The following is an 11584-nucleotide window of genomic DNA, read 5'->3' as shown; positions in this document are numbered from 1 at the left end:
ACCCCTATTGACAAGTCAAGAGATGTTCCGAAAACTGTAAATATCACCTTTTTGCACTTGACCTAATCACTCATTCCATATCAAAATCAGTTAAAATACAACATCCAAAAATTTATTTGACCTCTCTTCTTTCATTTCCACCCAAAAAGATTTAAGGAATGAGTGAGGAAAGGAAAGAAAAAAAAATAAGGAAAAATACACTCTAATTAAAAGGAACTATATTCGTGGACAACGAAAAGCGGGGTCATTAATTGTGGTCTTGGGCCTATTAGGGGCCTAAAACTTGACCAATTCTAATAAAACTTGGCATGATTCAAGCTTAGTATATTATAAAACAGGTTACAAAGTTTCAAAGCCATATGATACCAAATAAAAAAAAATGTGGCATTTTTTATATCTGAACTTTGGGTGCTAAATTGTGGCGTTGAATTAGAACAATTAAAACTATCAAATTTGAGCTTCTAAAAACCAAAAGATACCAAAACTAACACTTTTTAATGTCTATATGTATAAGTTAACATCTATTTAAAGCAACAGAAAGCATACTTCATGTATCAGACTTATGAAAATTGACCAGAAGTTAATTTTATATGAGCCTGTGCCAAAAAATAGAGGTTTTCAATTAGGGTGAGGCCTTATATCAAATGTAATATTTTTCACTTACCACAATTTTCTGAAGTTGTTAAGTTATCAAACAAACTTTAACAGGTTATAAATGTACTTTTAATAGAAATATAAGTTTCAAATAGCATAACACATGTGGATAAAATGGTCTTTAGCAATGTTATGCTTAAAAAAACAGATTGCCAGTTTAGGCCGTTCCCCACATTTGCATATTTAAAAGCATATAAATGATATGGGAGATGGAGATATACTTCTTTTTGCTAAAATCTGTGCTCAAATATGATAAAACATGGAGCCTGGATGTAACAAGACTGTCACTTTCAACTATATATGCAGACAGTATGGTCTGATGCAAAGTTTATTAACTTTACTGTTTAAAAACTGAATGAAATTTCAGCGTCAAAAGGCCAACATTTAAACCACTAGCTATCCAACAGAAGAAAGTAAAGGTAGTCTATGAAACAGAAATGGTTAAGCAACCAGTAATAAGTGTTTTTGATGTAGGTTCAGTGCAATCTGTTTTGGAATACAACTTTTAAGTGCATAGAACTTCACATTTCACCTGCTGCGTATACTGACTGTTAGACTTAGACTATTAAAACAGCACATTTTGCACTCTTTTTATGTTTTTATCTACTTTTTTTTGCGTTCAGAGTTCACAAATATTTTAAACAACTGAAATAAATACCACAAACACAAATAGATATCAGAAAAAAACTGTCAGAGAGAAATTAAGCATGCTGTTTTTGAAAAAATAGTGAAATAAGTGAAAAAGCTACATTTTAGGCTTTTAACCTGAAAAGTGACTTTTTCACAAAATTTCTATCAAATGAAAGTGAAAATCATTTATTCTCATATAGTTTGACAAATCAATACCAATAGATCATTCAGAAAAAATGCCAAAGTAAAAATTCAAAATTTGCTGAAATGCACCTCTTAGGCCACAGACCACAATTAATTCCTCTATCAGTTCTTTATAACCTTTTGCATCATTAAAAAAATTGCACCATGCACTTTTGTCAAATTTTTTGTGTGTGTAATGTATTGTCATAGTCCAAATATATATCCAAAATTCAGAAAGATTGAAGCAATCACTTTTACAAATTTAGCCAATACACATCCATACCCCTATTGACAAGTCAAGAGATGTTCCGAAAACTGTAAATATCACCTTTTTGCACTTGACCTAATCACTCATTCCATATCAAAATCAGTTAAAATACAACATCCAAAAATTTATTTGACCTCTCTTCTTTCATTTCCACCCAAAAAGATTTAAGGAATGAGTGAGGAAAGGAAAGAAAAAAAAATAAGGAAAAATACACTCTAATTAAAAGGAACTATATTCGTGGACAACGAAAAGCGGGGTCATTAATTGTGGTCTTGGGCCTATTAGGGGCCTAAAACTTGACCAATTCTAATAAAACTTGGCATGATTCAAGCTTAGTATATTATAAAACAGGTTACAAAGTTTCAAAGCCATATGATACCAAATAAAAAAAAATGTGGCATTTTTTATATCTGAACTTTGGGTGCTAAATTGTGGCGTTGAATTAGAACAATTAAAACTATCAAATTTGAGCTTCTAAAAACCAAAAGATACCAAAACTAACACTTTTTAATGTCTATATGTATAAGTTAACATCTATTTAAAGCAACAGAAAGCATACTTCATGTATCAGACTTATGAAAATTGACCAGAAGTTAATTTTATATGAGCCTGTGCCAAAAAATAGAGGTTTTCAATTAGGGTGAGGCCTTATATCAAATGTAATATTTTTCACTTACCACAATTTTCTGAAGTTGTTAAGTTATCAAACAAACTTTAACAGGTTATAAATGTACTTTTAATAGAAATATAAGTTTCAAATAGCATAACACATGTGGATAAAATGGTCTTTAGCAATGTTATGCTTAAAAAAACAGATTGCCAGTTTAGGCCGTTCCCCACATTTGCATATTTAAAAGCATATAAATGATATGGGAGATGGAGATATACTTCTTTTTGCTAAAATCTGTGCTCAAATATGATAAAACATGGAGCCTGGATGTAACAAGACTGTCACTTTCAACTATATATGCAGACAGTATGGTCTGATGCAAAGTTTATTAACTTTACTGTTTAAAAACTGAATGAAATTTCAGCGTCAAAAGGCCAACATTTAAACCACTAGCTATCCAACAGAAGAAAGTAAAGGTAGTCTATGAAACAGAAATGGTTAAGCAACCAGTAATAAGTGTTTTTGATGTAGGTTCAGTGCAATCTGTTTTGGAATACAACTTTTAAGTGCATAGAACTTCACATTTCACCTGCTGCGTATACTGACTGTTAGACTTAGACTATTAAAACAGCACATTTTGCACTCTTTTTATGTTTTTATCTACTTTTTTTTGCGTTCAGAGTTCACAAATATTTTAAACAACTGAAATAAATACCACAAACACAAATAGATATCAGAAAAAAACTGTCAGAGAGAAATTAAGCATGCTGTTTTTGAAAAAATAGTGAAATAAGTGAAAAAGCTACATTTTAGGCTTTTAACCTGAAAAGTGACTTTTTCACAAAATTTCTATCAAATGAAAGTGAAAATCATTTATTCTCATATAGTTTGACAAATCAATACCAATAGATCATTCAGAAAAAATGCCAAAGTAAAAATTCAAAATTTGCTGAAATGCACCTCTTAGGCCACAGACCACAATTAATTCCTCTATCAGTTCTTTATAACCTTTTGCATCATTAAAAAAATTGCACCATGCACTTTTGTCAAATTTTTTGTGTGTGTAATGTATTGTCATAGTCCAAATATATATCCAAAATTCAGAAAGATTGAAGCAATCACTTTTACAAATTTAGCCAATACACATCCATACCCCTATTGACAAGTCAAGAGATGTTCCGAAAACTGTAAATATCACCTTTTTGCACTTGACCTAATCACTCATTCCATATCAAAATCAGTTAAAATACAACATCCAAAAATTTATTTGACCTCTCTTCTTTCATTTCCACCCAAAAAGATTTAAGGAATGAGTGAGGAAAGGAAAGAAAAAAAAATAAGGAAAAATACACTCTAATTAAAAGGAACTATATTCGTGGACAACGAAAAGCGGGGTCATTAATTGTGGTCTTGGGCCTATTAGGGGCCTAAAACTTGACCAATTCTAATAAAACTTGGCATGATTCAAGCTTAGTATATTATAAAACAGGTTACAAAGTTTCAAAGCCATATGATACCAAATAAAAAAAAATGTGGCATTTTTTATATCTGAACTTTGGGTGCTAAATTGTGGCGTTGAATTAGAACAATTAAAACTATCAAATTTGAGCTTCTAAAAACCAAAAGATACCAAAACTAACACTTTTTAATGTCTATATGTATAAGTTAACATCTATTTAAAGCAACAGAAAGCATACTTCATGTATCAGACTTATGAAAATTGACCAGAAGTTAATTTTATATGAGCCTGTGCCAAAAAATAGAGGTTTTCAATTAGGGTGAGGCCTTATATCAAATGTAATATTTTTCACTTACCACAATTTTCTGAAGTTGTTAAGTTATCAAACAAACTTTAACAGGTTATAAATGTACTTTTAATAGAAATATAAGTTTCAAATAGCATAACACATGTGGATAAAATGGTCTTTAGCAATGTTATGCTTAAAAAAACAGATTGCCAGTTTAGGCCGTTCCCCACATTTGCATATTTAAAAGCATATAAATGATATGGGAGATGGAGATATACTTCTTTTTGCTAAAATCTGTGCTCAAATATGATAAAACATGGAGCCTGGATGTAACAAGACTGTCACTTTCAACTATATATGCAGACAGTATGGTCTGATGCAAAGTTTATTAACTTTACTGTTTAAAAACTGAATGAAATTTCAGCGTCAAAAGGCCAACATTTAAACCACTAGCTATCCAACAGAAGAAAGTAAAGGTAGTCTATGAAACAGAAATGGTTAAGCAACCAGTAATAAGTGTTTTTGATGTAGGTTCAGTGCAATCTGTTTTGGAATACAACTTTTAAGTGCATAGAACTTCACATTTCACCTGCTGCGTATACTGACTGTTAGACTTAGACTATTAAAACAGCACATTTTGCACTCTTTTTATGTTTTTATCTACTTTTTTTTGCGTTCAGAGTTCACAAATATTTTAAACAACTGAAATAAATACCACAAACACAAATAGATATCAGAAAAAAACTGTCAGAGAGAAATTAAGCATGCTGTTTTTGAAAAAATAGTGAAATAAGTGAAAAAGCTACATTTTAGGCTTTTAACCTGAAAAGTGACTTTTTCACAAAATTTCTATCAAATGAAAGTGAAAATCATTTATTCTCATATAGTTTGACAAATCAATACCAATAGATCATTCAGAAAAAATGCCAAAGTAAAAATTCAAAATTTGCTGAAATGCACCTCTTAGGCCACAGACCACAATTAATTCCTCTATCAGTTCTTTATAACCTTTTGCATCATTAAAAAAATTGCACCATGCACTTTTGTCAAATTTTTTGTGTGTGTAATGTATTGTCATAGTCCAAATATATATCCAAAATTCAGAAAGATTGAAGCAATCACTTTTACAAATTTAGCCAATACACATCCATACCCCTATTGACAAGTCAAGAGATGTTCCGAAAACTGTAAATATCACCTTTTTGCACTTGACCTAATCACTCATTCCATATCAAAATCAGTTAAAATACAACATCCAAAAATTTATTTGACCTCTCTTCTTTCATTTCCACCCAAAAAGATTTAAGGAATGAGTGAGGAAAGGAAAGAAAAAAAAATAAGGAAAAATACACTCTAATTAAAAGGAACTATATTCGTGGACAACGAAAAGCGGGGTCATTAATTGTGGTCTTGGGCCTATTAGGGGCCTAAAACTTGACCAATTCTAATAAAACTTGGCATGATTCAAGCTTAGTATATTATAAAACAGGTTACAAAGTTTCAAAGCCATATGATACCAAATAAAAAAAAATGTGGCATTTTTTATATCTGAACTTTGGGTGCTAAATTGTGGCGTTGAATTAGAACAATTAAAACTATCAAATTTGAGCTTCTAAAAACCAAAAGATACCAAAACTAACACTTTTTAATGTCTATATGTATAAGTTAACATCTATTTAAAGCAACAGAAAGCATACTTCATGTATCAGACTTATGAAAATTGACCAGAAGTTAATTTTATATGAGCCTGTGCCAAAAAATAGAGGTTTTCAATTAGGGTGAGGCCTTATATCAAATGTAATATTTTTCACTTACCACAATTTTCTGAAGTTGTTAAGTTATCAAACAAACTTTAACAGGTTATAAATGTACTTTTAATAGAAATATAAGTTTCAAATAGCATAACACATGTGGATAAAATGGTCTTTAGCAATGTTATGCTTAAAAAAACAGATTGCCAGTTTAGGCCGTTCCCCACATTTGCATATTTAAAAGCATATAAATGATATGGGAGATGGAGATATACTTCTTTTTGCTAAAATCTGTGCTCAAATATGATAAAACATGGAGCCTGGATGTAACAAGACTGTCACTTTCAACTATATATGCAGACAGTATGGTCTGATGCAAAGTTTATTAACTTTACTGTTTAAAAACTGAATGAAATTTCAGCGTCAAAAGGCCAACATTTAAACCACTAGCTATCCAACAGAAGAAAGTAAAGGTAGTCTATGAAACAGAAATGGTTAAGCAACCAGTAATAAGTGTTTTTGATGTAGGTTCAGTGCAATCTGTTTTGGAATACAACTTTTAAGTGCATAGAACTTCACATTTCACCTGCTGCGTATACTGACTGTTAGACTTAGACTATTAAAACAGCACATTTTGCACTCTTTTTATGTTTTTATCTACTTTTTTTTGCGTTCAGAGTTCACAAATATTTTAAACAACTGAAATAAATACCACAAACACAAATAGATATCAGAAAAAAACTGTCAGAGAGAAATTAAGCATGCTGTTTTTGAAAAAATAGTGAAATAAGTGAAAAAGCTACATTTTAGGCTTTTAACCTGAAAAGTGACTTTTTCACAAAATTTCTATCAAATGAAAGTGAAAATCATTTATTCTCATATAGTTTGACAAATCAATACCAATAGATCATTCAGAAAAAATGCCAAAGTAAAAATTCAAAATTTGCTGAAATGCACCTCTTAGGCCACAGACCACAATTAATTCCTCTATCAGTTCTTTATAACCTTTTGCATCATTAAAAAAATTGCACCATGCACTTTTGTCAAATTTTTTGTGTGTGTAATGTATTGTCATAGTCCAAATATATATCCAAAATTCAGAAAGATTGAAGCAATCACTTTTACAAATTTAGCCAATACACATCCATACCCCTATTGACAAGTCAAGAGATGTTCCGAAAACTGTAAATATCACCTTTTTGCACTTGACCTAATCACTCATTCCATATCAAAATCAGTTAAAATACAACATCCAAAAATTTATTTGACCTCTCTTCTTTCATTTCCACCCAAAAAGATTTAAGGAATGAGTGAGGAAAGGAAAGAAAAAAAAATAAGGAAAAATACACTCTAATTAAAAGGAACTATATTCGTGGACAACGAAAAGCGGGGTCATTAATTGTGGTCTTGGGCCTATTAGGGGCCTAAAACTTGACCAATTCTAATAAAACTTGGCATGATTCAAGCTTAGTATATTATAAAACAGGTTACAAAGTTTCAAAGCCATATGATACCAAATAAAAAAAAATGTGGCATTTTTTATATCTGAACTTTGGGTGCTAAATTGTGGCGTTGAATTAGAACAATTAAAACTATCAAATTTGAGCTTCTAAAAACCAAAAGATACCAAAACTAACACTTTTTAATGTCTATATGTATAAGTTAACATCTATTTAAAGCAACAGAAAGCATACTTCATGTATCAGACTTATGAAAATTGACCAGAAGTTAATTTTATATGAGCCTGTGCCAAAAAATAGAGGTTTTCAATTAGGGTGAGGCCTTATATCAAATGTAATATTTTTCACTTACCACAATTTTCTGAAGTTGTTAAGTTATCAAACAAACTTTAACAGGTTATAAATGTACTTTTAATAGAAATATAAGTTTCAAATAGCATAACACATGTGGATAAAATGGTCTTTAGCAATGTTATGCTTAAAAAAACAGATTGCCAGTTTAGGCCGTTCCCCACATTTGCATATTTAAAAGCATATAAATGATATGGGAGATGGAGATATACTTCTTTTTGCTAAAATCTGTGCTCAAATATGATAAAACATGGAGCCTGGATGTAACAAGACTGTCACTTTCAACTATATATGCAGACAGTATGGTCTGATGCAAAGTTTATTAACTTTACTGTTTAAAAACTGAATGAAATTTCAGCGTCAAAAGGCCAACATTTAAACCACTAGCTATCCAACAGAAGAAAGTAAAGGTAGTCTATGAAACAGAAATGGTTAAGCAACCAGTAATAAGTGTTTTTGATGTAGGTTCAGTGCAATCTGTTTTGGAATACAACTTTTAAGTGCATAGAACTTCACATTTCACCTGCTGCGTATACTGACTGTTAGACTTAGACTATTAAAACAGCACATTTTGCACTCTTTTTATGTTTTTATCTACTTTTTTTTGCGTTCAGAGTTCACAAATATTTTAAACAACTGAAATAAATACCACAAACACAAATAGATATCAGAAAAAAACTGTCAGAGAGAAATTAAGCATGCTGTTTTTGAAAAAATAGTGAAATAAGTGAAAAAGCTACATTTTAGGCTTTTAACCTGAAAAGTGACTTTTTCACAAAATTTCTATCAAATGAAAGTGAAAATCATTTATTCTCATATAGTTTGACAAATCAATACCAATAGATCATTCAGAAAAAATGCCAAAGTAAAAATTCAAAATTTGCTGAAATGCACCTCTTAGGCCACAGACCACAATTAATTCCTCTATCAGTTCTTTATAACCTTTTGCATCATTAAAAAAATTGCACCATGCACTTTTGTCAAATTTTTTGTGTGTGTAATGTATTGTCATAGTCCAAATATATATCCAAAATTCAGAAAGATTGAAGCAATCACTTTTACAAATTTAGCCAATACACATCCATACCCCTATTGACAAGTCAAGAGATGTTCCGAAAACTGTAAATATCACCTTTTTGCACTTGACCTAATCACTCATTCCATATCAAAATCAGTTAAAATACAACATCCAAAAATTTATTTGACCTCTCTTCTTTCATTTCCACCCAAAAAGATTTAAGGAATGAGTGAGGAAAGGAAAGAAAAAAAAATAAGGAAAAATACACTCTAATTAAAAGGAACTATATTCGTGGACAACGAAAAGCGGGGTCATTAATTGTGGTCTTGGGCCTATTAGGGGCCTAAAACTTGACCAATTCTAATAAAACTTGGCATGATTCAAGCTTAGTATATTATAAAACAGGTTACAAAGTTTCAAAGCCATATGATACCAAATAAAAAAAAATGTGGCATTTTTTATATCTGAACTTTGGGTGCTAAATTGTGGCGTTGAATTAGAACAATTAAAACTATCAAATTTGAGCTTCTAAAAACCAAAAGATACCAAAACTAACACTTTTTAATGTCTATATGTATAAGTTAACATCTATTTAAAGCAACAGAAAGCATACTTCATGTATCAGACTTATGAAAATTGACCAGAAGTTAATTTTATATGAGCCTGTGCCAAAAAATAGAGGTTTTCAATTAGGGTGAGGCCTTATATCAAATGTAATATTTTTCACTTACCACAATTTTCTGAAGTTGTTAAGTTATCAAACAAACTTTAACAGGTTATAAATGTACTTTTAATAGAAATATAAGTTTCAAATAGCATAACACATGTGGATAAAATGGTCTTTAGCAATGTTATGCTTAAAAAAACAGATTGCCAGTTTAGGCCGTTCCCCACATTTGCATATTTAAAAGCATATAAATGATATGGGAGATGGAGATATACTTCTTTTTGCTAAAATCTGTGCTCAAATATGATAAAACATGGAGCCTGGATGTAACAAGACTGTCACTTTCAACTATATATGCAGACAGTATGGTCTGATGCAAAGTTTATTAACTTTACTGTTTAAAAACTGAATGAAATTTCAGCGTCAAAAGGCCAACATTTAAACCACTAGCTATCCAACAGAAGAAAGTAAAGGTAGTCTATGAAACAGAAATGGTTAAGCAACCAGTAATAAGTGTTTTTGATGTAGGTTCAGTGCAATCTGTTTTGGAATACAACTTTTAAGTGCATAGAACTTCACATTTCACCTGCTGCGTATACTGACTGTTAGACTTAGACTATTAAAACAGCACATTTTGCACTCTTTTTATGTTTTTATCTACTTTTTTTTGCGTTCAGAGTTCACAAATATTTTAAACAACTGAAATAAATACCACAAACACAAATAGATATCAGAAAAAAACTGTCAGAGAGAAATTAAGCATGCTGTTTTTGAAAAAATAGTGAAATAAGTGAAAAAGCTACATTTTAGGCTTTTAACCTGAAAAGTGACTTTTTCACAAAATTTCTATCAAATGAAAGTGAAAATCATTTATTCTCATATAGTTTGACAAATCAATACCAATAGATCATTCAGAAAAAATGCCAAAGTAAAAATTCAAAATTTGCTGAAATGCACCTCTTAGGCCACAGACCACAATTAATTCCTCTATCAGTTCTTTATAACCTTTTGCATCATTAAAAAAATTGCACCATGCACTTTTGTCAAATTTTTTGTGTGTGTAATGTATTGTCATAGTCCAAATATATATCCAAAATTCAGAAAGATTGAAGCAATCACTTTTACAAATTTAGCCAATACACATCCATACCCCTATTGACAAGTCAAGAGATGTTCCGAAAACTGTAAATATCACCTTTTTGCACTTGACCTAATCACTCATTCCATATCAAAATCAGTTAAAATACAACATCCAAAAATTTATTTGACCTCTCTTCTTTCATTTCCACCCAAAAAGATTTAAGGAATGAGTGAGGAAAGGAAAGAAAAAAAAATAAGGAAAAATACACTCTAATTAAAAGGAACTATATTCGTGGACAACGAAAAGCGGGGTCATTAATTGTGGTCTTGGGCCTATTAGGGGCCTAAAACTTGACCAATTCTAATAAAACTTGGCATGATTCAAGCTTAGTATATTATAAAACAGGTTACAAAGTTTCAAAGCCATATGATACCAAATAAAAAAAAATGTGGCATTTTTTATATCTGAACTTTGGGTGCTAAATTGTGGCGTTGAATTAGAACAATTAAAACTATCAAATTTGAGCTTCTAAAAACCAAAAGATACCAAAACTAACACTTTTTAATGTCTATATGTATAAGTTAACATCTATTTAAAGCAACAGAAAGCATACTTCATGTATCAGACTTATGAAAATTGACCAGAAGTTAATTTTATATGAGCCTGTGCCAAAAAATAGAGGTTTTCAATTAGGGTGAGGCCTTATATCAAATGTAATATTTTTCACTTACCACAATTTTCTGAAGTTGTTAAGTTATCAAACAAACTTTAACAGGTTATAAATGTACTTTTAATAGAAATATAAGTTTCAAATAGCATAACACATGTGGATAAAATGGTCTTTAGCAATGTTATGCTTAAAAAAACAGATTGCCAGTTTAGGCCGTTCCCCACATTTGCATATTTAAAAGCATATAAATGATATGGGAGATGGAGATATACTTCTTTTTGCTAAAATCTGTGCTCAAATATGATAAAACATGGAGCCTGGATGTAACAAGACTGTCACTTTCAACTATATATGCAGACAGTATGGTCTGATGCAAAGTTTATTAACTTTACTGTTTAAAAACTGAATGAAATTTCAGCGTCAAAAGGCCAACATTTAAACCACTAGCTATCCAACAGAAGAAAGTAAAGGTAGTCTATGAAACAGAAATGGT

General features: G+C 30.6%; 1 protein-coding gene across 1 annotated transcript in view; it reads left to right on the top strand.

The window, feature by feature from the left end:
- The window catches only part of LOC134727779 (uncharacterized), a 437528-nt gene that overhangs the window by 162843 nt on the left and 263101 nt on the right, over positions 1-11584 (top strand). The window lies entirely within an intron of this gene.

This window comes from Mytilus trossulus, chromosome 8 (assembly GCF_036588685.1).
Source record: "Mytilus trossulus isolate FHL-02 chromosome 8, PNRI_Mtr1.1.1.hap1, whole genome shotgun sequence".
Classification (NCBI taxonomy): Eukaryota; Metazoa; Mollusca; class Bivalvia; order Mytilida; family Mytilidae; genus Mytilus; species Mytilus trossulus.
Note: the sequence above shows the minus strand (reverse complement) of the source record. Positions and strands in the feature narration are given on the sequence as shown.